Source organism: Oncorhynchus nerka, linkage group LG8 (assembly GCF_034236695.1).
Source record: "Oncorhynchus nerka isolate Pitt River linkage group LG8, Oner_Uvic_2.0, whole genome shotgun sequence".
Classification (NCBI taxonomy): Eukaryota; Metazoa; Chordata; class Actinopteri; order Salmoniformes; family Salmonidae; genus Oncorhynchus; species Oncorhynchus nerka.
Window position 1 is genome coordinate 55222340 of NC_088403.1, and position 26518 is coordinate 55248857.

A 26518-nucleotide genomic window follows, 5' to 3' on the forward strand; every position below is an offset into this window, starting at 1 on the left:
ATATAAGCAGACGATGAAAGCTCTTACAATATTAAATTATTACATTTCTCAAAAACAGGTTATAGGCTACATGTGCACCACCACCATGTGCACCACCATTTTGTCATCAAACTTTGTCATCAATGTCTGGCATTCTCTGGATTTATGGTGCTTTCAAGACAACTGGGAACTCAGAGGGAAAAAAAGGTTGAATCATGATGACATCAGTGATCTTTAGGCCGTAGCTCTAGAAACAGGCCGGGGTGCCCTATTTACCCGAGTTGCCCGAGTTGGAGGAAAGTTCAAAACGTATTTTCCCAAGTTCCCAGTTGTCTTGAACTAAAGTCAGATTTTGCAGTTCCGTGTTAACAGTTGTTTAGAGCCCGTCACAAGTCATGCTTCATTGACAGCATGGCCAATGTTGAATGTTTATCATTTTAAAATAGGAAAAGAGACCCTTAATCTTAGACTTGTGACCACACAGCCATTCCACTGAATAGCAGGCTAATGAATGATTTGCAATGCTTGCAGTTAGCCACTGATTCCTTCCAAACCACTCATTGTTGAATTTGCAATTTCCAAATAGTTGTGTAATGTTTCTGTCCAATGGCCGATGAGCTCCGTACGTTTAATCTATAACTTCTCTTCATATGACAATGATTAAATAGGATTTGCCAGTAGATTGTCGACTTGATTCATATTGATGACTGCTAGCTAAGAGTTTGAAAGTATGATGTTGACATAATCAATCCAATCAAAGCTACTGTAGATATAACGTGATTTGTCGTAATTTTATCTGTGGCCAAATTTTTTATTTATTTTACCTTTATTTTAAGTCAGTCAGTTAAGAAAAATTCTTATTTTCAATGACGGCCTAGGAACAGTGGGTTAACTGCCTGTTCAGGGGCAGAATGACAGATTTGTACCTTGTCAGCACGGGGATTCGAACTTGCAACCTTTCGGTTACTAGTCCAACGCTCTAACCACTAGGCTACCCTGCCACCCCAATGACCTTGAGCCTTCTTGGATGGGCACTTCTAATGTAACTCTATGGCAGCACTCAAGGGGAAAGAATTGTAGAGCTCTACCCTTAGACTTGGCGGTGACGTAGTGTCCCTATAAGTGACAAAACACTGAGCCAATCATGGCGCAAAGCTCCGTATTTTCTGCTGGCTTGTCCCACCGCCACAGAAAGCACTGAGCTAGGCTGAAACACCTGCATTTTGGAGCTGCATTACTCAAGAAAACAAAAAAAAGACCATGTTTGTACGCGGCTTTATAACTCAATGATATATATATCTATTTTTTTACATTGTTTTCAAACTGATATGTGAAATGTATTAATGTCAAAATAACATGCAAAACAGGCAAGCCCCCCAAAATTGTGGGGTTCTGCCCCACCTGCCCTGAATGACAGGTTGCCATGTCACGACTTCCGCCGAAGTCGGTTCCTCTCCTTGTTCGGGCGGCGGTCGCTGGTCTTCTAGCCATCATCGATCCACTTTTATTTTCCTTTTGTTTTGTCTTGTCTTCCCACACACCTGGTCTCAATTCCCTCATTGCATGTTGTGTATTTAACCCTTTGTTCCCCCTCATGTCTTTGTGCGGAATTGTTTATTGTAAGTGCATGTGCACGTTTTCTCTGGTGCGTGACAGGTTTTGTAAGCATTTGTTTGTTGTTCTGGTTTCCCGGTGGTTTTATGAATAAAACTGCTCTGTTGATTACCCAGTTTCGCTCTCCTGCGCCTGACTTCCCTGCCGCCAGTTACGCACTCCCTTACACACCACTGGTAATAACATTACCAAATGTGACATTTCTGGGACTCACCCACAAACAGGACCAAGCCTGACCTGCTGAGGAGTGACGGACTCCATCCTAGCTGGAGGGGTGCTCTCATCTTATCTATCAACATAGACAGGGCTCTAACTCCTCTAGCTCCACAATGAAATAGGGTGCAGGCCAGGCAGCAGGCTGTTAGCCAGCCTGCCAGCATAGTGGAGTCTGCCACTAGCACAGTCAGTGTAGTCAGCTCAGCTATCACCATTGAGACCGTGTCTGTGCCTCGACCTAGGTTAGGCAAAACTAAACATGGCGGTGTTCGTCTTAGCAATCTCACTAGGATAAAGACCACCTCCATTCCTGTCATTACTGAAAGAGATCATGATACCTCACATCTCAAAATAGGGCTACTTAATGTTAGATCCCTTACTTCAAAGGCAATTATAGTCAATGAACTAATCACTGATCATAATCTTGATGTGATTGGCCTGACTGAAACATGGCTTAAGCCTGATGAATTTACTGTTTTAAATGAGGCCTCACCTCCTGGCTACACTAGTGACCATATCCACCGTGCATCCCGCAAAGGCGGAGGTGATGCTAACATTTACGATAGCAAATTTCAATTTACAAAAAAAAAAATGACGTTTTCGTCTTTTGAGCTTCTAGTCATGAAATCTATGCAGCCTACTCAACCACTTTTTATAGCTACTGTTTACAGGCCTCCTGGGCCATATACAGCGTTTCTCACTGAGTTCCCTGAATTCCTATCGGACCTTGTAGTCATAGCAGATAATATTCAAATCTTTGGTGACTTTAATATTCACATGGAAAAGTCCACAGACCCACTCCAAAAGGCTTTCGGAGCCATCATCGACTCAGTGGGTTTTGTCCAACATGTCTCTGGACCCACTCACTGTCACAGTCATACGCTGGACCTAGTTTTGTCCCATGGAATAAATGTTGTGGATCTTAATGTTTTTCCTCATAATCCTGGACTATCGGACCACCATTTTATTACGTTTGCAATTGCAACAAATAATCTGCTCAGACCCCAACCAAGGAACATCAAAAGTCGTGCTATAAATTCACAGACAACACAAAGATTCCTTGATGCCCTTCCAGACTCCCTCTGCCTACCCAAGGACGCCAGAGGACACAAATCAGTTAACCACCTAACTGAGGATCTCAATTTAACCTTGCGCAATACCCTAGATGCAGTTGCACCCCTAAAAACAAAACTAAATTCTCATAAGAAACTAGCTCCCTGGTACACAGAAAATACCCGAGCTCTAAAGCAAGCTTCCAGAAAATTGGAACGGAAATGGCGCCACACCAAACTGGAAGTCTTCCGACTAGCTTGGAAGGACGGTACCGTGCAGTACCGAAGAGCCCTTACTGCTGCTCGATCATCCTATTTTTCTAACTTAATTGAGGAAAATAAGAACAATCCGAAATTCCTTTTTGATACTGTCGCAAAGCTAACTAAAAAGCAGCATTCCCCAAGAGAGGATGACTTTCACTTTAGCAGTGATAAATTCATGAACTTCTTTGAGGAAAAGATTATGATTATTAGAAAGCAAATGACGGACTCCTCTTTAAACCTGCGTATTCCCCCAAACCTCAGTTGTCCTGAGTCTGCACAACTCTGCCAGGACCTAGGATCAAGAGAGACGCTCAAGTGTTTTAGTACTATATCTCTTGACACAATGATGAAAATAATCATGGCCTCTAAACCTTCAAGCTGCATACTGGAACCTATTCCAACTAAACTACTGAAAGAGCTGCTTCCTGTGCTTGGCCCTCCTATGTTGAACATAATAAACGGCTCTCTATCCACTGGATGTGTACCAAACTCACTAAAAGTGGCAGTAATAAAGCCTCTCTTGAAAAAGCCAAACCTTGACCCAGAAAATATAAAAACTATCGGCCTATATCGAATCTTCCATTCCTCTCAAAAATTTTAGAGAAGGCTGTTGCGCAGCAACTCACTGCCTTCCTGAAGACAAACAATGTATACGAAATGCTTCAGTCTGGTTTTAGACCCCATCATAGCACTGAGACGGCACTTGTGAAGGTGGTAAATTACATTTTAATGGCATCGGACCGAGGCTCTGCATCTGTCCTCGTGCTCCTAGACCTTAGTGCTGCTTTTGATACCATCGATCACCACATTCTTTTGGAGAGATTGGAAACCCAAATTGGTCTACACGGACATGTTCTGGCCTGGTTTAGATCTTATCTGTCGGAAAGATATCAGTTTGTCTCTGTGAATGGTTTGTCCTCTGACAAATCAACTGTAAATTTCGGTGTTCCTCAAGGTTCCGTTTTAGGACCACTATTGTTTTCACTATATATTTTACCTCTTGGGGATGTTATTCAAAAACATAATGTAAACTTTCACTGCTATGCGGATGACACACAGCTGTACATTTCAATGAAACATGGTGAAGCCCCAAAATTGCCCTCGCTAGAAGCATGTGTTTCAGACATAAGGAAGTGGATGGCTGCAAACTTTCTACTATTAAACTCGGACAAAACAGAGATGCTTGTTCTAGGTCCCAAGAAACAAAGAGATTTTCTGTTGAATCTGACAATGAATTAATGGTTGTACAGTCGTCTCAAATAAAACTGTGAAGGACCTCGGCGTTACTCTGGACCCTGATCTCTCTTTTGAAGAACATATCAAGACCATTTCGAGGACAGCTTTTTTCCATCTACGTAACATTGCAAAAATCAGAAACTTTCTGTCCAAAAATGATGCAGAAACATTAATCCATGCTTTTGACACTTCTAGGTTAGACTACTGCAATGCTCTATTTTCCGGTTACCCGGATAAAGCACTAAATAAACGTCAGTTAGTGCTAAATACGGCTGCTAGAATCCTGACTAGAACCAAAAAATTTGATCATATTACTCCAGTGCTAGCCTCTCTACACTGGCTTCCTGTCAAAGCAAGGGCTGATTTCAAGGTTTTACTGCTAACCTACAAAGCATTACATGGGCTTGCTCCTATCTATCTCTCTGATTTGGTCCTGCCGTACATACCTACACGTACGCTACGGTCACAAGACGCAGGCCTCCTAATTGTCCCTAGAATTTCTAAGCAAACAGCTGGAGGCAGGGCTTTCTCCTATAGAGCTCCATTTTTATGGAACGGTCTGCCTACCCATGTCAGAGACGCAAACTCGGTCTCAACCTTTAAGTCTTTACTGAAGACTCATCTCTTCAGTGGGTCATATGATTGAGTGTAGTCTGGCCCAGGAGTGGGAAGGTGAACGGAAAGGCTCTGGAGCAACGAACCGCCCTTGCTGTCTCTGCCTGGCCGGTTCCCCTCTTTCCACTGGGATTCTCTGCCTCTAACCCTATTACAGGGGCTGAGTCACTGGCTTACTGGGGCTCTCTCATGCCGTCCCTGGAGGGGGTGCGTCACCTGAGTGGGTTGATTCACTGTTGTGGTCATCCTGTCTGGGTTGGCGCCCCCCCCCCTTGGGTTGTGCCGTGGCGGAGATCTTTGTGGGCTATACTCAGCCTTGTCTCAGGATGGTAAGTTGGTGGTTGAAGATATCCCTCTAGTGGTGTGGGGGCTGTGCTTTGGCAAAGTGGGTGGGGTTATATCCTTCCTGTTTGGCCCTGTCCGGGGGTGTCCTCGGATGGGGCCACAGTGTCTCCTGACCCCTCCTGTCTCAGCCTCCAGTATTTATGCTGCAGTAGTTTATGTGTCGGGGGGCTGGGGTCAGTTTGTTATATCTGGAGTACTTCTCCTGTCCTATTCGGTGTCCTGTGTGAATCTAAGTGTGCGTTCTCTAATTCTCTCCTCCTCTCTTTCTTTCTCTCTCTCGGAGGACCTGAGCCCTAAGACCATGCCCCAGGACTACCTGACATGATGACTCCTTGCTGTCTCCAGTCCACCTGACCATGCTGCTGCTCCAGTTTCAACTTCCACCTGACTGTGCTGCTGCTCCAGTTTCAACTGTTCTGCCTTATTATTATTCGACCATGCTGGTCATTTATGAACATTTGAACATCTTGGCCATGTTCTGTTATAATCTCCACCCGGCACAGCCAGAAGAGGACTGGCCACCCCACATAGCCTGGTTCCTCTCTAGGTTTCTTCCTAGGTTTTGGCCTTTCTAGGGAGTTTTTCCTAGCCACCGTGCTTCTACACCTGCATTGCTTGCTGTTTGGGGCTTTAGGCTGGGTTTCTGTACAGCACTTTGAGATATCAGCTGATGTACGAAGGGCTATATAAATATATTTGATTTGATTTGATTTGACATCATAACCTATGAGATTATAACCTCATTATAACCTCATCACACTTCCAGAGCTGCATGGTCATGGTGATTAGTGTAGCTTTGTAGTATCCTCACCATAATACAAACCTGTCTGAAAACAAACGGGCAGCCCTGAATGAAGAGGTCTACTCTCCCACAGAGCCTTGCTGTATGCCTCAGACATTCACTCCACAAAAGCCTCAATTGAGCAAGGTAGATTTACATCAGCAGGGCATCGGTATGACTCACTGGCTAGAATAACTCTCTAAATAAAGAATAAAAACAATCTTCTCCTGTTTCACTTAGTGCACCTTTCCTTCCCTGTTGCCAGGGAGATGACCAAATGCATTCCGTATGCAAGCATGCGCTTCAGTGCCCCCAGAGCACGGAACAGAATCATGTTCCACTTTAAAAACGTTAATTTTACATTTTTTATGAAGCAGCTGATGGCTTAAGTGGGTGAGTAGCACTTACAAGGGGGGTTGTAACATTCTAGGAAACCCTCTCTCCCTGCCTCCAATCCCTCCTGATGGATTAATTTATTTGGTAACACTTTATTTGGATAGTCCATCTGTAGATGCTCTACAGACTATCAATAACACTTCAACTAACTATCTACTTACACTAAACCCTGCTTTAACCCTAGCCCTAACCTTAGTCTAACCCTTATTCTAAACCTTACCCTAACCGTAACCAGAGCAAGCAGTTGCTTATCAACAGCTAGTTTGTTGATAGTATGATCTGTAGAGAATCTACCCAAATAAAGTGTGTGACCAATTATTTATTTAGGTAAATAAAGGATGAAACTCTGGCTGTCCGTTGAGGACAAATTCAGATGAACTCCAGTTGCAATGACAGATTTGAATAATCTGTTCACACTTGCACTTCAACTTTTAGAATACATTTTTTTTTCTAGCATACAACATTTAAATGAGTGTAATCGGCTAAGGTTTGACTTCTGTTTGCTGGATGCATTTTTTTCCATAGGCTATTTGTTATAAGCGTGTTCTTGTTTCATAGGGTTTATACAAAAAGTATGCATCACACACTGTTCTAGTGTTATCTATTGTTATTTTAAGGCAGATAATACAAGATTATAACTTAATGGGATCTGTGAAATGAGATGGAAGATAATGGGTTGCTCTCTCAAATAAATATGTGCCCGGGATGGTAAGCCTTTGCAACGTGCAGTTCATATCTATATAGCTCAAATTAAGACTACGGCAAACCCTCTTGTTACACATTGACATTGGTACAAAGAGTTGGGAGCAGGCGGTTAACCACACATGTATGTCCGAAGGGGGTATTTTACACACAAAATTGCTTCAGTAGCAACAAGTGAATGCAGTACATAGCATGCAATTGAGGGGCTCCATGTTCCCATAACTATCCTCATGTGCTCTGTTAGGTCCTTCAAATTCCTTGTCTGAAGTGTATTTTCGTCAAATTAGGCTCTTTGGCCTAATAGTGTCTCAGATATGAGTTAAGTGATTTAGCGCAAAGACAAACTGCTATTTAAAAGTAATTATCTTCTGCTCATTGTAGTCATATTCATAAGTGTAGTTGCTCTTGAAAAAAAAGGGTCAAGAAAACAAGCGCTCAGGAATCCCCTGGGGTCAGTGCCCACCAAGGCCTGGATTACAGCACCAAAGGAACCCTGGGAAGCGTATATTGATTTGGCCTGACACTGGCTGACACATTTAGCCTAGCCGCAGCCTGACTCGCAAAGGCTTCAAGCAGTTATCTGCCATATCCTCGACTATCTTTAAAGTGCATTGAGAAATTACCTCACGCCGTAGAAGATTTATCATCACATAATTAGTTCACTGCACCTAACGGCAGATTGCGTTTGACTAATAATACGAGCTTAAAGTTCATGTGCAGAGGATTACGCTTAATTAACTTGTTAGCTTGTGCACGCTACGACGAGCATCAGCTCTTTTACTTTTACAATATTTATATGACAAATTGTTTGGGTTCAGTGCTTGTGTGTTATGTTCTGCCTTTATAACAACTACAGGGTGGCATGGGCAACAGTTAAGATGAGATACTTGGACAAGTACAGCCATCTTGTTAATATTTTAAACTTCAGAAAACAGGAAGTAAGAGTGTACCTGAAAGAAACTGATGCTTAGACAAATGTGTACATTGAAGTTTATGCCAGGCTTTGCAATTGGTGCATATTCAAAGTTATTGCCTTAATATTGGCATAGGTATTTTGTCTCTAAGAGCTGGTCCAGTTCCTAATATTAAAGATGTATCCAGCAAATTTTTTTTTTACTATTCATTTTGAAAAACTATGTCCAAAGTATAAATTACGTAATATACACACACTTAAATGGATAGTTTGGGATTTTGGCAGAGGACCTTTATCTACTTTGCCAGAGCCAGATGAACTCGTTGATACCCTTTTTTATTTCTCTGTGTGCAGTTTGAAGGAAGTTGCTAACTAGCATTAGCTGCTAGCAAATAGCAGTAGACTTCTAGTCACTGAGCTAATGCTAGTTAGGATTGGCTCGCGAAACTAACTTCTTTCATACTGGACAAAAAGACAAAAATGGTATCGACAAGTTCATCTTACTCTTTTGGGAAGTAGATAAAGAGCCTCATTGCCAAAATCTGTTGGCAAATTAGGGAGTTGGTCTGATGGTACACTCTGATATTATTGGCCTCATCCCTTGTTTGCGGGAACAATAAAGGAGCAATTAAGGACAAAACAGGAAAGGCCCCTCCCCACTTGTGCCACGTCAGAGGACACCTGGACCACCTATTGAGATGTGCCTTTTTGTTAAGTAAATCACGTATGGTTGAATATGGGTAGAGGAATCTGATCCACGTGCAGCACTTCTGGCCAATGGACTATTCCATGATTAAACACATTCAGTCAGTACTCATTTCCGCTCCTATGATGAATTTACAGAACAAGTGAAAAAACAAAAAATGTGACCGATTGGCTAGATCCTATGTAGCAAAATAAAAAATAATAAAAAAATCTTCGATATTGGTTAAAAGTAGAGACTCTGAGCTAGAAAATGGTATATCATACACTGTAGTTGAGGAACATTGGGAAAGTAATTCTGCTTTGAAAGTTGATAACCTTGTAACCCCACTTTTGAGAAAATGGCTCTTGAGTATTTGGGGCACCTACTGGAGAGCTCTTCTTTGTCTACACCCATTCAGCATCGTTCACACCCTCTGAACCCTTATCCAAACCCATCGCTTTAAGGATTCATATGTGAGGCCATGTGCTGGACAGAGTAAGGTAATGTAGTAAACAAGGGAGGTAAGGGAGGTAAAGGCAAAAAAAGGCCGGGGTGGCAAAGTAAATACAATATAGCAAGTAAAACACTGGAATGGTAGATTTGCAGTGGAAGAATGTGCAAAGTAGAAATAAAAATAATTGGGTGCAAAGGAGCAAAATAAATCAAATAAATACAGTAGGGAAAGAGGTAGTTGTTTGAGCTAAATTATAGATGGGCTATGTACAGGTACAGTAATCTGTGAGCTGCTCTGACAGCTGGTGCTTAAAGCTAGTGAGGGAGATGTGTTTCCAGTTTCAGAGATTTTTGTAGTTCGTTCCAGTCATTGGCAGTAGAGAACTGGAAGGAGAGGCGTCCAAAGAAAGAATTGGTTTTGGGGGTGACCAGAGAGATATACCTGCTGGAGCGCGTGCTACAGGTGGGTGATGCTATGGTGACCAGCGAGCTGAGATAAGGGGGGACTTTACCTAGCAGGGTCTTGTAGATGACATGTCTGGGGAATAGGAGTGGAGCTAGGCACTGCAGGGCCTGGATTCACCTCTACATCACCAGAGGAAAAGAGTAGGAGTAGGATAAGGGTACGGCTAAAAGCAATGAGAATTGGTCGTCTAGAACGTCTGGAACAGAGAGTAAAAGGAGGTTTCTGGGGGCGATGAAATAGCTTCAAGGTATAATGTACAGACAAAGGTATGGTAGGATGTGAATACAGTGGAGGTAAACCTAGGTATTGAGTGATGATGAGAGAGATATTGTCTCTAGAAACATCATTGAAACCAGGAGATGTCATCGCATGTGTGGGTGGTGGAACTAATAGGTTGGATAAGGTATAGTGAGCAGGACTAGAGGCTCTACAGTGAAATAAGCCAATAAACAATAACCAGAACAGCAATGGACAAGGCATATTGACATTAAGGAGAGGCATGCTTAGTCGAGTGATCAAAAGGGTCCAGTGAGTAGTGAGGTTGGTTGGGGTCACGGCGATTCAGACCGCTAGCCGGGCCATCGGTAGCATGCTAGCATAGGATGGAGGTCTGTTTTTAGCCACCTCGTATATATATATAACCACCCCCCAGCTACATCTTGCTAAGTGTACACATGTTCATGAAATACAATAGATGACCCTAATCACCCCCAGACACACCTGGCTAAATTGATGAGTGTCAGCCATTTTGTTAATATTTTAAACTTCAGAAAACAGGAAGTAAGAGTGTATCTGAAAGAAACTGATGCTTAGACAAATGTGTACATTGAAGTTTATGCCAGGCTTTGCAATTGGTGCATATTCAAAGTTATTGCCTTAATATCGGCATAGGTATTTTGTCTCTAAGAGCTGGTCCAGTTCCTAATATTAAAGATGTATCCAGCAATTATTTTTTTTTACTATTCATTTTGAAAAACTATATCCAAAGTATAAATTACGTAATATACACACACTTAAATGGATAGTTTGGGATTTTGGCAGAGGACCTTTATCTACTTTGCCAGGGCACCTTAGAGATCCTTTTTATGTCTCTATTTTGGTTTGGTCAGGGTGTGAGTTGGGGTGGGCATTCTATGTTTTGTGTTCTATGTTTTCTATTTCTTTGTGTTTGGCCGGGTGTGGTTCTCAATCAGAGGCAGCTGTCTATCGTTGTCTCTAAATGAGAACCATACTTAGGTAGCCTTTTCCCACCTGTGTTATGGGGGTAGTTGTTTTCTGTTTTTGTGTCTGCACCAGACAGAACTGTTTCGGTTTCGTTCGTTCGCTTTGTTATGTCAGTGTTCAGTTAATAAAAATCATGAACACGTACGACGCTGCACCTTGGTCCACACCTTCTTCCAACAGCCCGTTACAGAACTACCCACCACGAAAGGACCAAGCAGCGTGGCCAGGAGAGGCAGCCCTAATAATTTTTTGGGGGGTGGCACACAACGGTCGGCGGAATCGAGGATGGAACCAGAGCCAGTCAGGGTGAAATTGGAGGTGAGCGATAGAAGCAAAGCAGAGACAGTGAAGGAGTTGATGGGGAGATTGGAGGAGAGAGTAATGCGAGACTTGCTGTGTTGGTGCATGAGGCACGACATCCGCCCGACGGAGCGTGTCCTCGATTTTATGTCACCTGAGTCAGCTTTCCATACTCGTCCTGAGGTGCGTTCTAGCCAACTGGTGAAGACTGTGCCAGCCCCACGCACCAGGCCTCCTGTGCGCCTCCCCAGCCCTGCACGTCTTGTGCCAGCTTGGCGCTACAGATCTCCAGTGCGCGTTCTTAGCCCGGTGCACTACATTCCAGCTCCCCGCATCTGCCAGGCTAGGGTGAGGATCCAGCCAGGACGGATGGTGCCAGCCCTGCTCTCCAAACCTCCAGTTTATCTCCTCGGACCAGGATATTCTGCGCCAGCTCTAGGCACGGTTTCCTCAGTTCGCCAGGAGATCCCAGTGCGGCCTGTTCCAGCTCCCCGCATGTGCCGGGCTAGAGTTGGTATTCAGCCCGGAAGAAGGGTGTCAAGGCTACGCACCAGATCTCCAGTGCTCCCCCACAGCCCGGTCTATCCTGTGCCTCATCCACGGACCAGGCCTCCAGTAGGTCTCCCCAGTCTGGTGAGGCCTGTGTCCTGTCCGGAGCTGCCAGAGTCTCCCTCCTGTCCGGAGCTGCCAGAGTCTCCCTCCTGTCTGGAGCTGCCAGAGTCTCCCTCCTGTCCGGAGCTGCCAGAGTCTCCCTCCTGTCCGGAGCTGCCAGAGTCTCCCTCCTGTCTGGAGCTGCCAGAGTCTCCCTCCTGTCCGGAGCTGCCAGAGTCTCCCTCCTGTCCGGAGCTGCCAGAGTCTCCCTCCTGTCCGGAGCTGCCAGAGTCTCCCTCTGGTCCGGAGCTGCCAGAGTCTCCCTCTGGTCCGGAGCTGCCAGAGTCTCCCTCCTGTCTGGAGCTTCCAGAGTCTCCATCCTGTCCGGAGCTGCCAGAGTCTCCCTCCTGTTCGGAGCTGCCAGAGTCTCCCTCCTGTTCGGAGCTGCCAGAGTCTCCCTCCTGTCCGGAGCTGCCAGAGTCGAGGGTCCCCGCTCCGGGGTCGGCGGCGAGGGTCCCCGCTCCAGAGGCGCCACCTAAGTGGGCCAAGCCTAAGGTGGAGCGGGGTCCACGTCCCGCACCAAAGCCGCCACCGTGGATAGATACCCATCCAGATCCTCCCCTATAGGTTTAGGTTTTGCGGCCGGAGTCCGCACCTTTGGGGGGGTACTGTCACGCCCTGACCTTAGAGATCCTTTTTATGTCTCTATTTTGGTTTGGTCAGGGCGTGAGTTGGGGTGGGCATTCTATGTTTTGTGTTCTATGTTTTCTATTTCTGTGTGTTTGGCCGGGTGTGGTTCTCAATCAGAGGCAGCTGTCTATCGTTGTCTCTGATCGAGAACCATACTTAGGTAGCCTTTTCCCACCTGTGTTTTGTGGGTAGTTGTTTTCTGTTTTTGTGTCTGCACCAGACAGAACTGTTTCGGTTTTGTTCGTTCTCTTTGTTATTTTTGTTATTTCAGTGTTCAGTTAATAAAAAATCATGAACACGTACCACGCTGCACCTTGGTCCACACCTTCTTCCAACAATGGGTCACAATGGGTCATGTAATCATCTGACGAAGAGTCTTTTGTTAAGACGTGTAGCTAGCTAGCTAAATAAATAATGAATTTAATTGTGTTTTCAAGACAACTGGGACCTTGGAAAAATACAAAGTCAAATCATGACGCCAGTTTTCTTCAGGGCAGAAGGTCGGGCACTAAAAAGAGGCCTGAGTTCCCGAGTTGGAATTCAGAGTTGGATAGTTGTAGCAACACTTTTACAGTTCATGATATAATTTTTTTTTTTAAAGCTGTTGTAGAAGGATTACCTACACATAATGAACAGCTCATGTTATCGACGGAAGCATGCTACATGGCAGACGAATCCGAACTCATCTCTCAGCATGTCCAGCCCATCCATTATCTCAGCCAATCATGGCTAGCTGGGAAGGTTCCTGTATTTGTCTGCGGCTAAACCAACTAGGTTCGTAATTTAACCATTTTTATTGGTCTTTACAAATGGCATACATGTTTTTTTATTAAGGAACATGAAAGTTCACATGTTCCAGAAGGCATTTCTGACAAAAACGCATTTTGATAAAAAATACATGTTTACTTTCAAATGCCTCTCCTGTGAAGTAGTGAAATGCGACATACACTTAGTATCCTGAAACAACTCACAAATATAATAGGTCCGCACTCCGCACACAAAGAGATGTAGGCAGAGCCTGCTTAATCTTCTGATTTTTAAAAAATCAGTTTCACTGCACAGGGGGATTATATGCAGACGTTTGGCTTAACAGTCTTATAACAGTGTTGACTCACAGGGCTCAGTGTTGGGTCTCCTGCTGTTGTAGCTATCATCACATTTCTACTGTAGTCCACTAACACTTCCTCATTAGTCCCATTTTCACCCTCTTATCTAACACAATCTGGAGATTGCCAAGGAAAGTTGACCATATGAACTCAATAGCACGTATGTTAGCACCAGAAATACTTTGCTGCGGTGCACATTACTGTAAGCCTTAGCAGCGACAGTTTAAAGTAATCTACTCAAGTGGCTGGTGGTTTTACTTCATTAACTACTGTACCACTTGCTCTGTATGTTATGTTCAGGGAAATGTAGTGCTTGATAAATTTCACATGCACATTGGACCATTACACATCCCCAGTTGATTGTAAACATCACATCTTACGATTTACTGATCTGGCTACTCTATTTAACAGGCAAATCTTGGCCAATATTAGGCTGAAACTAGCCACACTTTTGTTCTATACAGCACCCATTGGCTCCAAATGCCATCTTATTTTATTTTTGTTATGGCACTTTCAGAGCCTTAGCTTTGCATTCTCCGCAGGCCATTGTGCAAGTCTCATTCCAAACCGTACAACTATATCAGCCAGATATGATTCCTCCTTTTCTTAGAGTATTTGTCATTTACTTTCCCTCTCTGGGCAACATTGGTAACATCATAAGGCATCGTCATCTGTATTTCTGTCAGCTACAAATGCACTTATGGGGCTATGCTGGGACGAAATGCACAAAGGCAGCTTCACACTCGCCAGGGGTGTTATTCTAAGACCAGGCTGGAATCAGAAGTTTTGTCGGTTTCAGTTAACCAGGGCGCTGCTAAATGGCTTAAGCCAAGCCTCACTGCACTCGGCGAATGCCTTGAGATATTGCTGCATGACAGCTAAAGTAGCCGTGTGCATCATAGGCATGTACCCAGCTTCCGAAGCCCTCCGGCTTTTCTATTCTTCCTGACTGACTTTTAAGTGTTTTATCCTTGGGACACGGCGATAATGTGCATTAAGATCAAGAACACTTATTTAGATTGCGCTTTATGTTTTATTCCGGCCCCTTCATTTGCCCGTGTTTAGACTGTGCCACGCGTCGAATAGCTCACATATGCAGGAGAGAGCCCCCCCCCCCCCCCCCCACAACGAGAATGCAGTTGTCTGTATGTGCACAGTCCCTCCCATGCGTATTTAGTTATTCGCTCTGAAAACTGAGGTCACTGAGAAATCCTCCTCCACAGATTTCAACGTGTCATTCTGCAAAGAGACTAAATGTACACAGGCCTATGCGCCAAGGGGCTGAGTTCAGAGGATGAAGTACTGTATTTGATGTTGGGAGGACACATATGGCAGCTCTTGCTTTAGCCCCTATGGCTTATTCAGACAGGCAAACCTCTGCACCGTCTGTTCGGTCATGACACAGTCACAGCTACCGGCTGCCTCGGGAACATTCAGGCCAATCAAATGCCTGAACACTAACATTTGACATAAACTGTGAGTCAGTGAGTCGACTATGTATTATTTACATTTTAGTAATTTACCAGACACTCTTATCCAGAGTGCCTTACAGGAGAAATTAGTGTTAGGGCACATCGACAGATTTCTCACCTAGTCGACTCTATTATAGATGACATGACACCTGTCATAATCCTTATCATAGCTCATGTAATTTGTTGCAAGGCATTTTAGGGAGCTTGCCAGGTGAATGGTATATGCCTTTTTCCCAAAATAACAAGTATGTCTACACCACATAGCCATTCCCAATCGTTCAATCTCTAAAACACTGGATTAGATCCAAAGTAGTTTCAGATACATTCCAGTCATTCCATAGCAGATTGTTGTCATTATGTTAAAAAAAACAAAGCACATTATTGTCTGGCACTGATTTATGTAAAGCCAGTGAAGATAGAGACAAGACTGATATCATCACGATCTTAAAGCTTTTACACATGTCAAGATATTGAGAACGCTAAACCCTAAAGCCAAAGCAAGAAACTGAACATGAATGGGGGCTGTAATAGAAGACTGTTGGTGACATGCCAGAATATTCTGCGTTCTTCAACAATTATGAATACAACCTGATGTAGAAAAGCCAATATGTAAATACTGCAGGCACTGGCATTCCCCAAAAAGAGGATCCAGTTTTAGCAGACACTGTAAATCTTTGTCAGACAGACTGTTGACGCATGATCTCCGATCTCAGTGCATCACAGGACTCCGTCTGATGCCAAGTCCACCACAACAAGAGGTCACCAAAGTGGCTCTAGTGAAAAGTGACCGAATGTCTGCCTGGACTCAATAAAACCGCTTGTAAAATGTAATACATGTCTGACAAAAAACGTAATAAGATAAGGTAAGTAATCACTTTATATTTTGCACATTGACACTACCAATAAAGGCTAATCATCTACTTTCTAGGTGTTTTATACAGTCAGCATTTATTCATTATTGCTCTGTGGGAAAAGTGCACACTCTTGAGTGTTCAGTTCAATGCATAGCCTAAAGAAATAAAAATGTACTGTATTAAAAAGCAAGCATAATGTTCACAAGCTTGTATGTGGAAGGATAATGTGCTATGTAAGTGCGTGAGAACTTCTGTGATCAAAAAGGGCTGGAACACCATTGGCCTCAGGGCTGGATCCAATTGAATTGAATATTTAATGCACAAGTACATTCATGCAGAGGCAAAAAGCACTCCCTATTGACCAGAAGTGTTTAATGTATATAGGACTCGATTGCAAAACACCATAACCCACATCGTAGTTCTATTAATAAGGAATTCAGCTTATTTACCGTACCAAAATGGCTGTGTATTGTAATACAATTTTTTTAGGGGTGTATTGTATAATCCTTTAACATGCTCATGTATTATATATATACACAGCGCGCACACACACACACCAAGGATAGAGACACATTGGACTGTAGAATTCATCTCCTGCTATGTTTACTTTACTAATTGTATATTTAATTTCTCTCAAGCATATGATCCAATTATTTACTTTTTACCTTCCGCATTTGCATTGATTACTATCTTCCCCAGTGCCCTAATGTTTCCACGATCTTCAGAGTCCATTTTTATTGTTTGAACTTCCTTGGCTTCGAGGCATGGATCTATTCAACCTTGGTGAATTGGGTTGGACTGTGGATGCATGTAAATAGATTTTCAAAGCGTCTGTTATTTTAAACAATGAAATACTATACTTGCTCAGTGGGATCATTCATTGCATCTTCCTAGACAAAATGATTCACCAATGATTATAGAGTTCACTTATAAATGCTTTACAAATGCTTAACATAAAGTTACTTTGAATTGCTAGCAATAGTTATACAACATCACATGTCACATTTACGAACCATTAATTTAGTATTTTATAAGGAATAAATACGTTCTTCCAGTTAGCCTCAATAAAGCTAGCTATACACTACTCTACAACAGCGAAGTATTATAGACTCAAGTCGGTGTTAGGTTTCTCTTGTTGCAAACTGATCTGAAGTGGTCGTGCCTAAGGTCCCTCAGACCTTCTGTTGGGATAGACTGCTCCGCCTTGCTGCCGTCTGGGTTCTGTGAACTGAGTGCCCTCTCAGGTGTTTGGTAAAATGTCTGGACGTATCGTACGGCATACAGCTATTGTCAGATGGAGGAAGACTGTAGTAATTTTACTCTGGGTTTTATAGTATCCGTCTCAAGGGGGGGGGGTATCACATGAGAATAATAGAATGTCTACGTTACAGAGAGGTAGTTTGATGCTGTGTGTTTGTCATCAGTCAAATACTTTACTACATGTAACTCCTCACACATTCCAGCAGTATTCTATTTCCTGTGAAAAACTTTTTTGAAACCAAATTCTACCGCTAAGGTTCTCTGTAGTTTTATGCGGCTTGGGCAGAAAATGGGGATTTGTCTTGAAAATGTATTTCACATTAAATTCAGAAAGGTATGAAATTGTAAAAGTGTATTCTGAATCCACCTAACCCATAGGCCTGCTGTGTATAAACAGAGTACAATATGGCTAAATGAATCATTCATTCAAAATATACCTCTCCTTTCAGAGGGTTTGAGTGTGTTACCAATTGAAATAAGTAGGTAAAGCTGAACGGGGTTAACATGTCATTGTCAGTGTTAATGTTAATCTTTCACACTTTTTAAGAGGCTCCTCTGCCAAGATGAGGGGGGTACTAAAGGTCAGGTTCGGGCTTGGGGGAAAAATGAGGGCCCACTCGTTGGAGGGCCTCGCCTTTGTCTTTGATCAGGAACAAGGAAGAAGTAGCAGAGCGTTTCAAAGACAAATCAAAACAAACGGAATAAAGACCCGTATGTCAACAAACATGGTGGATGGATCTCAGTGATCATTCAAAAGGGGGTCGAATTAGTCTCAGGGTCACGTATGGACAGGCCTTTCTGCACAGTGACCTCCGGCCGTCACGCTTCTGGAGGGAACACCAAATAAACCAATAGAAACCCACCCTCCATAAACCACCCCGGTTCATAAACCACTGGTGGTCAATCAAGCTGTAGGCGCCCTCTTTAGTTTCTCAAGGAAGTGACTTTCACAAACGAGCAGCGGCATTTCCTCTTGTTATATTTCCATTGTGGTCAGGGATCCCAACACTATTAAAGTGGAATCACCTTAACCCAGTTGGACCAGCTTTTGTTATAGTTGAGGAGTTTTCGACAACGAATGATCTGCTGGTTTTGTATGAGCTCACGCTCGACTTGGCGCATTATCTCTGCTTCACATGTTTTGCCCAAGTTTGTTCAAGGTCTTTAACAAAGAAAATGGCTTATTATCGCCCGCTGGAGGAGTTGTCTGCACATGTACGATTCAGTAATTGCTGCCGCTGAACAAGCAGACTGAATTGGACGTGACACTGAGCCATTATTAGGAAATCAAATGCTGTTTTTGCAATTATATTAGTTTGGCTGAGCACAGTGAATCGCCCTTGTGAAGCTCATAAAAAGTTAATCTAGCCACAATCGCAGGGCTTCAGCGGTACCGCGTGAAGTACAATGAGGCCGCAGGGAGAGTTTGAGAGGAGCGACTCGGAGCTCCACTTTCCACCAAACCCAGACTGGTGGTGCCTCTGAATGTGAATAGGATGGGGTGTTGAGTGAAATGGTGGACTGGAAATTAAAGGCACATCCCCGCCACAGATTTAAATGTCCAATGCAGCTGTTTTTATCTCAATATCTAATCATTTCTGGGTACCAATTACGTATCTTACTGTGATTATTATAACTTAAAATGTTCAAAAAGAAACTAATTGCTTCTTAACAAAGAGCCATGCAAGTGGGGAGGGGAAAACTCAAATCTAACTGTTATTGGCAGAGAGGTTTGGAACTCTCTTTGTTATTGGTCTCTTCTTTCCATCTTTGTTATTGGTCTCTTCTTTCCATATTAGTTTGTAAGCCAACCCGTTTGGACGCTACAAAACTCCATCCGACCAAAACAGGCTGAAAATGCGGGCGGTCTTTTCAAACAGCCCTTACACTAAAAGGGCATTATAATAATTTTCACAATTTGACAGTAGTATTCCAACCTCATAGTGTTGAAATGTATATAAAATCACGTTTTTGACTGCACTGGGCCTTAATCCCTAAGTCGAGAGCTACAGCGGTGTTTGTCAGACCAGGAGACATGGGTATTCTCACAAAATCGTCTGTAGCGTCCAAACAGGTTGGCTTACAAACTAATACGACCCCCTTGTGGAAAGAGGAGACTCTCACGGACACGTACATGTTTTGCTAAAGGTCTCACAAGACTCGTCTGAAGGTCCCCCGGGTACCAGTTGAAAAAATGTATGGAAGTATATATGGAGACTGTTTGTATGTTTTTACTGTTGGGGGCAACTGAGTTCATCACATTCTAATAAACCAGAAAGTGTTAGGGCATAGCCTCTGCACACCAAAATTTGAAAAAATGAAGTCACAACTTATTATAAACATGACCTGATTGTACCATAAATTACGTCTTATTTTGTTTTTACATCCCTAGTAGGTCGACAGTACTCTATTTATCAATGTGATCCTGGGACTGGCCACCCCTCAGCCTGGTTCCTCTCTAGGTTTCTTCCTAGGTTTTGGCCTTTCTAGGGAGTTTTTCCTAGCCACCGTGCTTCTACACCTGCATTGCTTGCTGTTTGGGGTTTTAGGCTGGGTTTCTGTACAGCACTTTGAGAGCCCTTTTTACATCAGCTGATATATAAATAAATTTGATTTGATTTGATCCTCGCATTGAATCTAAATACCAATAGTGAAATACGTCATAGTTTTCCTGAAAGCTCTAACTATCTAGACAGTTGTGTTTATAATTAATCCTAATGTAGACATGGCTTGGGGAGAGACAACTGCTTTTGGAATAAAAGCAGCAGATTCACTGAACTGCACCGAAGCCTTACTTTGCAATAGCCTCTACCGGCCTAAGCAGCCTGATGCTAATATAACATGGCAGTATAGGGCAGCTCCACGCAACTTTCTCAGCCTTCCTAAGTAATTGGTGAACCAGGACCCCACCTCACATGGGTTGCTGGGGGAGGGCAGGTCCCATACAGTATTGTCCTCAGACCCACTAAGAGGCATGTGACCTTCCCATAACTCCCTCTCTCTTAGTTAGAGAGGAAAGGAAGGCCTTGGCTGACATCATGCCCTTGAGATTGCAGTTTGAACAGTGCACACTGTTCAGTTTGTCTTGAGCATCAGTTCAGTCAGACGGACAGGAACAGCCCATCAATGCCAGTGTAGGCCGACAGTAAAAGTCGATCTGCCTGCAGTGCCTCTGTGTGTACTGTGTCCACCAGTGGAGGCTCCTCAGAGGAGGAAGGGGAGGACCATCCTCAGTGAATTTCATAAATACACAGTGAAACATTAAAAAGGTTATCCTTTTTAGATAAAACTATACAAAATATATTCACGTCACCAAATAATTGATTACAATGCAGTTTTTCATATAAGGTCTACACTCTGTAGGGTAGCACCATGGTGTAGTCAGAGGACAGCTAGCTTCTGTCCCAGTGGCGGAACTAGAGTTTTATACCAGGTCGCAGTTGCAAATGAGAACTTGTTCTCAACTAGCCTACCTGGTTAAATAAAGGTGAAATAAAGGTGAAATAAAAAAAATATACATGGGGTGGCCAGGGAGTTGCCAAGGCTACTTAAGGGTGTCGACCATGACAGAAAATGTGTGTGCAACCCTAACCTGGCATCTAAGGAGCATGAATGAATCCTATGATTGCTGATTAGAGGTAGAAGTGATAATTCACTGAACCCAGAGTTCTTCAATGTGGTAGATAGTGTGGTCCAAAAGGGTTACTTCAATAGAATTCTTTAACATACTATGAATAGTCAGTGTCTCTAAATCGGAACTGCAGCTCAATTTCTTACACACACACACACACACACACACACACACACACACACACACACACACACACACACACACACACACACACACACACACACACACACACACACACACACACACACACACACACACACACACACTGGAGAGACTTGGGTCACTCTGTTTTCGTGAATATATCATCTGGGTCTATGTTGAACATCCAAAATAGTTTCAGAAAATAAAGCTAAAGCACCAAGGAGATAAGATTGCATTTGTGTGTTGCATAAATTGCATAGTTAATTTACAAAAAAAGTTCATTTACAAAAAAAAACACACTGCAATTTGATACACCAGGTATCAAGCAGAAATGTACTTGAAAAATAAAAAAACTTAAATTTGACGAACTTACAGTGTCATATTTATGCTCATATACATTATGTTAACTAATAGCAAAGAAAAGTTTTGGAATTGGCCTAATCAAGACCAAATTAAATCTGTGTGACATGATACCCTTTGGATTTATCATTTTAGAATGTCAGTGTACTAGCTAGTACACAGTGCAGGTTTTAATCATGACCAGAGGGACCGCCTAAGTGCCAAATTATCCCAAGTAGATTTAAACCAGCATAATTCTGCGGTTCTGGTGAGAACTGGCAAAATGTTTTACAAACTCATCCATGTTGAGGGAGCGTGCCCTCCTTGACTCAACACTGAGAATTCCGAGGTGACTTAACCTGTCATCAACCATTGTTGTCCTAAGGTGGGTTTTAATCAGTTTTAAAGCTGAGAAGCGTATCTCTCAAGAAGCAGTGCTGACTGAAATCTTACAAAGTCGATAAATAGCTCATGGAAGACCTCTTTATAAGGTTCTAGAAACACAACAAAGTCCAGGAAGACGGTCTGTCCCTTCTTCTTTTCTCTTTCCTATCAAGAAGTTGCTTGGTTTGATGAACCTCATGTTTGAGGTCCTCTAAATCTGACTCAAAGGTCTGAGCAAAGGCCAACAGAGGCTCCTCATTCGAGAATGTTGTACTCTTTGGGTTGAAAGACTGGACCCCTTCCATTGTCTCGCAATTGTTCTTTGAAAAACGCCTCTGCAGCTCAGCTGTGAGACTGTCAAGCACCTGATAAAAGATAGCTTTTTGGAAGCTCTCACCATCACTTTGGTCACAACTTTTCTGTCCTACAGTGCCCATCATCAATGAGTCGTGAAATCTTAAGCTTGTTTTAGGCTGTCTTTTACACACTGTTTGTACACCTATTTTGCAGTGCTCTACAATCTCTTCAACCTCTTTCCATAGTTCTCCAAAGTAACCCTCACTTCTGTAGTCCTGTAGTGTGTCTGTAAGGGCACCTACTAGATCCACAGCCCTTGCTAGTTCAAGAGAGCTTGATTGGAGCGTGTCAGAAAGACATTTGGCATCACCAAGCACTTTACAAAAGGTAACCGAAAGCCCTTTAACATGTAAATATATCTGAGAAAGAAGGCCCCTTACCTCCACTGATCTTTCGCCATTATTTTCAAGTGTGATATCCTGTGGCACTGGAAGCCTGTCCCTCAGATTATGGCATGCCGAATACATTTGAACTCAGTTTTTCACAATTCCTGACATTTAATACGAGTAAAAATTCCCTGTCTTAGGTCAGTTATGATCACCACTTTATTTTAAGAATGTGAAATGTCAGAATAATAGTGGAGATAATGATTTACTTCAGCTTTTATTTCTGTTATCACATTCCCAGTGGGTCAGAAGTTTACATACCAAATACTAATTGAGTGTAGCATTACCTTTAAATGGTTTAACTTGGGTCAAACATAGCCTTCCACAAGCTTCCCACAATAAATTGGGTGAATTTTGGCCCATTCCTCCTGACAGAGCTGGTGTAACTGAGTCAGGTTTGTAGGCCTCCTTGCTCGCACACGCTTTTTCAGTTCTGCCCATATATTGTCTATAGTTTTGAGGTCAGGGCTTTGTGATGGTCACTCCAATACCTTGACTTTGTTGGCCTTAAGCCATTTTGCCACAACTTTGGAAGTATGCTTGGGGTCATTGTCCATTTGGAAGACCCATTTGCAACCAAGCATTAACTTCTTGACTGATGTCTTCAGATGTGGCTTCAAAATATCCACATAATTTTCCATCCTCATGATGCCATCTATTTTGTGAAGTGCACCAGTCCCTCCTGCAGCAAAGCACCCCCACAACATGATGCTGCCACCCCCGTGCTTCACGGCTGGGATGGTGTTCTTCAACTTGCAAGCCTCCCCCTTTTTCCTCCAAACATAATGATGGTCATTATGGCCAAACAGTTCTATTTTTGTTTCATCAGGCCAGAGAACATTTCTCCAAAAAGTATGATCTTTGTCCCCATGTGCAGTTGCAAACCGTAGTCTGGCTTTTCTATGGTGGTTTTGGAGTAGTGGCTTCTTCCATGCTGAGCAGCCTTGCTGTCAATATAGGACTAGTTTTACTGTGCATATAGATACTTTGTACACAAGGTCCTTTGCTGTTGTTCTGGGATTGATTTGCACTTTTCGCACCAAAGTGCGTTCATCTCTAGGAGAGAGAACGCGTCACCTCCTGAGCGGTATGACGGCAGTGTGGTCCCATGGTGTTTATACTTGCGTACTATTGTTTGTACAGATGAACGTGGTACCTTCAGACGTTTGGAAATTGCTCCCAAGGATGAACCTGACTTGTGGAGGTCTACAATTTTTTTTCTGAGGTCTTGGCTGATTTCTTTTGATTTTTCCCATGATTTCAAGCAAAGAGGCACTGGGTTTGAAGGTAGGCCTTGAAATACATCCACAGGTACACCTCCACGTGACTCAAATGATGTAAATTAGCCTATCAGAAGCTTCTAAAGCCATGACATCATTTTCTGGAATTTTCCAAGCTGTTAAAGGCACTGTCAACTTAGTGTATGTAAACTTTTGACCCACTGGAATTGTGATACAGTACATTATAAGTGAAATAATCTGTCAGTAAACAATTGTTGGAAAAATTACTTGTGTCATGCACAAAGTAGATGTCCTAACTGACTTGCCAAAACTATAGTTTGTTAACAATAAATTTGTGGAGTGGTTGAAAAACGGGTTTTAATGACTCCAACCTAAGTGTATGTAAACTTCCGACTTCAACTGTACCTGCATGCCCACCTTATATCCGCAAGTCTCTGTAGTTCTGGGCTACTGCTGTGGATACAGCTCTTTCTGAACTGCAAGCCACTTGAGATGAACGTACGAGCCAGATACATAGTTGTAAAGCTTCTGCAGGAGAGCAAAACAAGTTTTTACAGCATCGACAAGAACCAAATTCAAACAATGCTCATTACAGTGCACATAAAATGTTCATCTTGTACTGTTTTTAATCCGTGCAAACACACAAATGGTTTCCGCTCATGACTGATGCATCGTCATAGCCTTGCCCCACAAGATTATTTCTGTAGTCCAGACCATGTTTTTCAAGGCAATCAATTATCATTTTTGTGAGACCTGCTGCATCTAAGATTTCGGCTGACTGAAAGTGTAAAAAACTTTTGTGTATGGCCCCGTTGTAATAGTACCTCACAACTAAAGACATTTGTTATTCTTTCTTTAAATCTTTTGTTTCATCTGCAATTACACTAAAAACTTCACTTTCTTTTACTTGTCTTATTATTTCACTTTGTACCATCTCAGCAAAGGCCTCAAGAACTTCATTCTAGATTTGATGGCTTGTGTACTTAGCATTGCCACATGTATTCATCCTTTTCTCTATGCTATATCTATATCTCTATGCTTTGCTATTTCTCAAAAAATGGCCCTTGTTGTGAGTCATCAGACTCTCGATGGCCTCTCTGCGCTATATTTTGAGTGGCAGTTAATAGGAGTACATCTGCAATTTCTTTAATGTAAGTACAGTTTTCCTCCACTTTCTTTTTCCAGTCCTCATTTATGACATCTAACATTGATAAGTTGCTGTCAATAGCACTTTTATGCTGATTCCAAGCATACGCAGCCTTGATATGATGCTCTGCCTTCGAATGGAGCTTAAACCCAGAATCTTTAAACAGCGCCTTTTTCCAGTTACAAAAACCTGACTGTGATGTAAAGGCAGATTCAGGTGTATTGGGCAGACAAAATGCCTACAGGTGAAACAATAAGTCAAATCTTGACTTACAGAATATTCGAGCCATGAATTGTCCTTATATCAGGAGCTGTTGAAAGCCCTTTTCCTAGTATCATGCAGAGTTCTGGGAAATGTTTTCAAATACAGCTGTATTTGTTCTCTGGATCTTGAAATGTCTGAAATACACGTGAGATAATGTGTCATATCTCTATGGAAATGTATAATTAAGGGATCCACTAGAATTGATCCTAACAGCTGCTATCTAAAATGTGTAGTTTAAAGGATAGGCCTGGCCTACCATTGGGTCCTTTTGGAACAGAAGTCTGATATCTCGCCCATTCTTTTCATGTTTAATTGAACCCTATGCAAAAAAATATAAGACTTTCTATGGTTACATCTAAGCATCCAATTACCCACATTTTAGTCTAATCTCAATCTTAATTACAAATCCTCATGATCATAACTGTATCTTAATATCAACTACAAGCCTAAGTTACTAGTTAGATCATGTCTAGCCCTACTCTGCAGTAAGTCATTTATCTAGCTATAATTTTTTACACCTTTACGATAACAAACAGGCTATCTGCAAAATGTGGTAATCTTTTGAGTAACGTTAACAGATTGATAATAACAATTGTTTGTTTTGAGTTCAAGTACGGAAATCTAACTGAGTTAATGGATTTCAAATTGCTGAATGTTAACTTGCTGAACAGTGACAGCTGTAGCCTATTGACAGATGTAGCCTACTAGTTACCCCACATTAACTAAACATTCGTATACTGTAACTTACAACACTGAACTGTATATGTGTATTACTAGCACAGATGTAAACATAATGTTAGGTTAAATTGGGAAGCGATCTCTCTTATCTGATTAACTGTCTGTTAATGGAGCCAAAGGTCTAACATTAACTTACACAGTGACTCAACTTTCGTCAAAGTTGTTCAGGAAACCTAAACCTGATGCTAAACCTTAAAACTTACTTCAAATATGATGCTTTTGCCAATCGTGAAAAGAGCTTGTGGAGCTGTGGAAATATGCTCTCTTCTTCTGTATGTTCTTCTTATTCTTCTGTATCTCACAACCTATTCTCTCTTCCTCGATTTGAAAAATGCGCCGCCGAAGGTCAAAAGAAATGCTTCTTTCAATCAGCATCAAACTGCCAGTAGCGAATGAAATGTTGGAGTAGCACCCGGGATGGCCAATCAGATGTCGGGGGTGTCCGGACACCCCTCTGGCTCCGCCCCTGTTCTGTCCTCCTCTGGGTACATTGACTTCAATACAAACCTTTGAGGCTCATGATTCTCACCCACTTCCAAAGACTTACACAGTAATAATAAACATCCTCCAACCTGTCAGAGCTCTTGCAACATGAACTGACATGTTGTCCACCCAATCAAAGGATCAGAGAATGAATCCAATACTGAAAGCACAAGTTACAGCTAGCTAGCAGTGC

The 26518-nt window shown here is 42.6% G+C and overlaps 1 long non-coding RNA gene across 1 annotated transcript in view; it reads right to left on the reverse strand.

Annotated features, from left to right (window-relative positions):
- Positions 1 to 26168, reverse strand: part of LOC135572786 (uncharacterized) — a 29559-nt gene extending 3391 nt beyond the window's left edge. The window contains exons 1-2 of the long non-coding RNA XR_010464483.1: positions 26046 to 26168; positions 24111 to 24221 (exon numbers count right to left, since the gene is read on the reverse strand). This is a non-coding gene — a long non-coding RNA (uncharacterized LOC135572786). The remainder of the gene's footprint in view (positions 1 to 24110; positions 24222 to 26045) is intronic.
- Between the last annotated feature and the right edge of the window lie 350 nt (positions 26169 to 26518).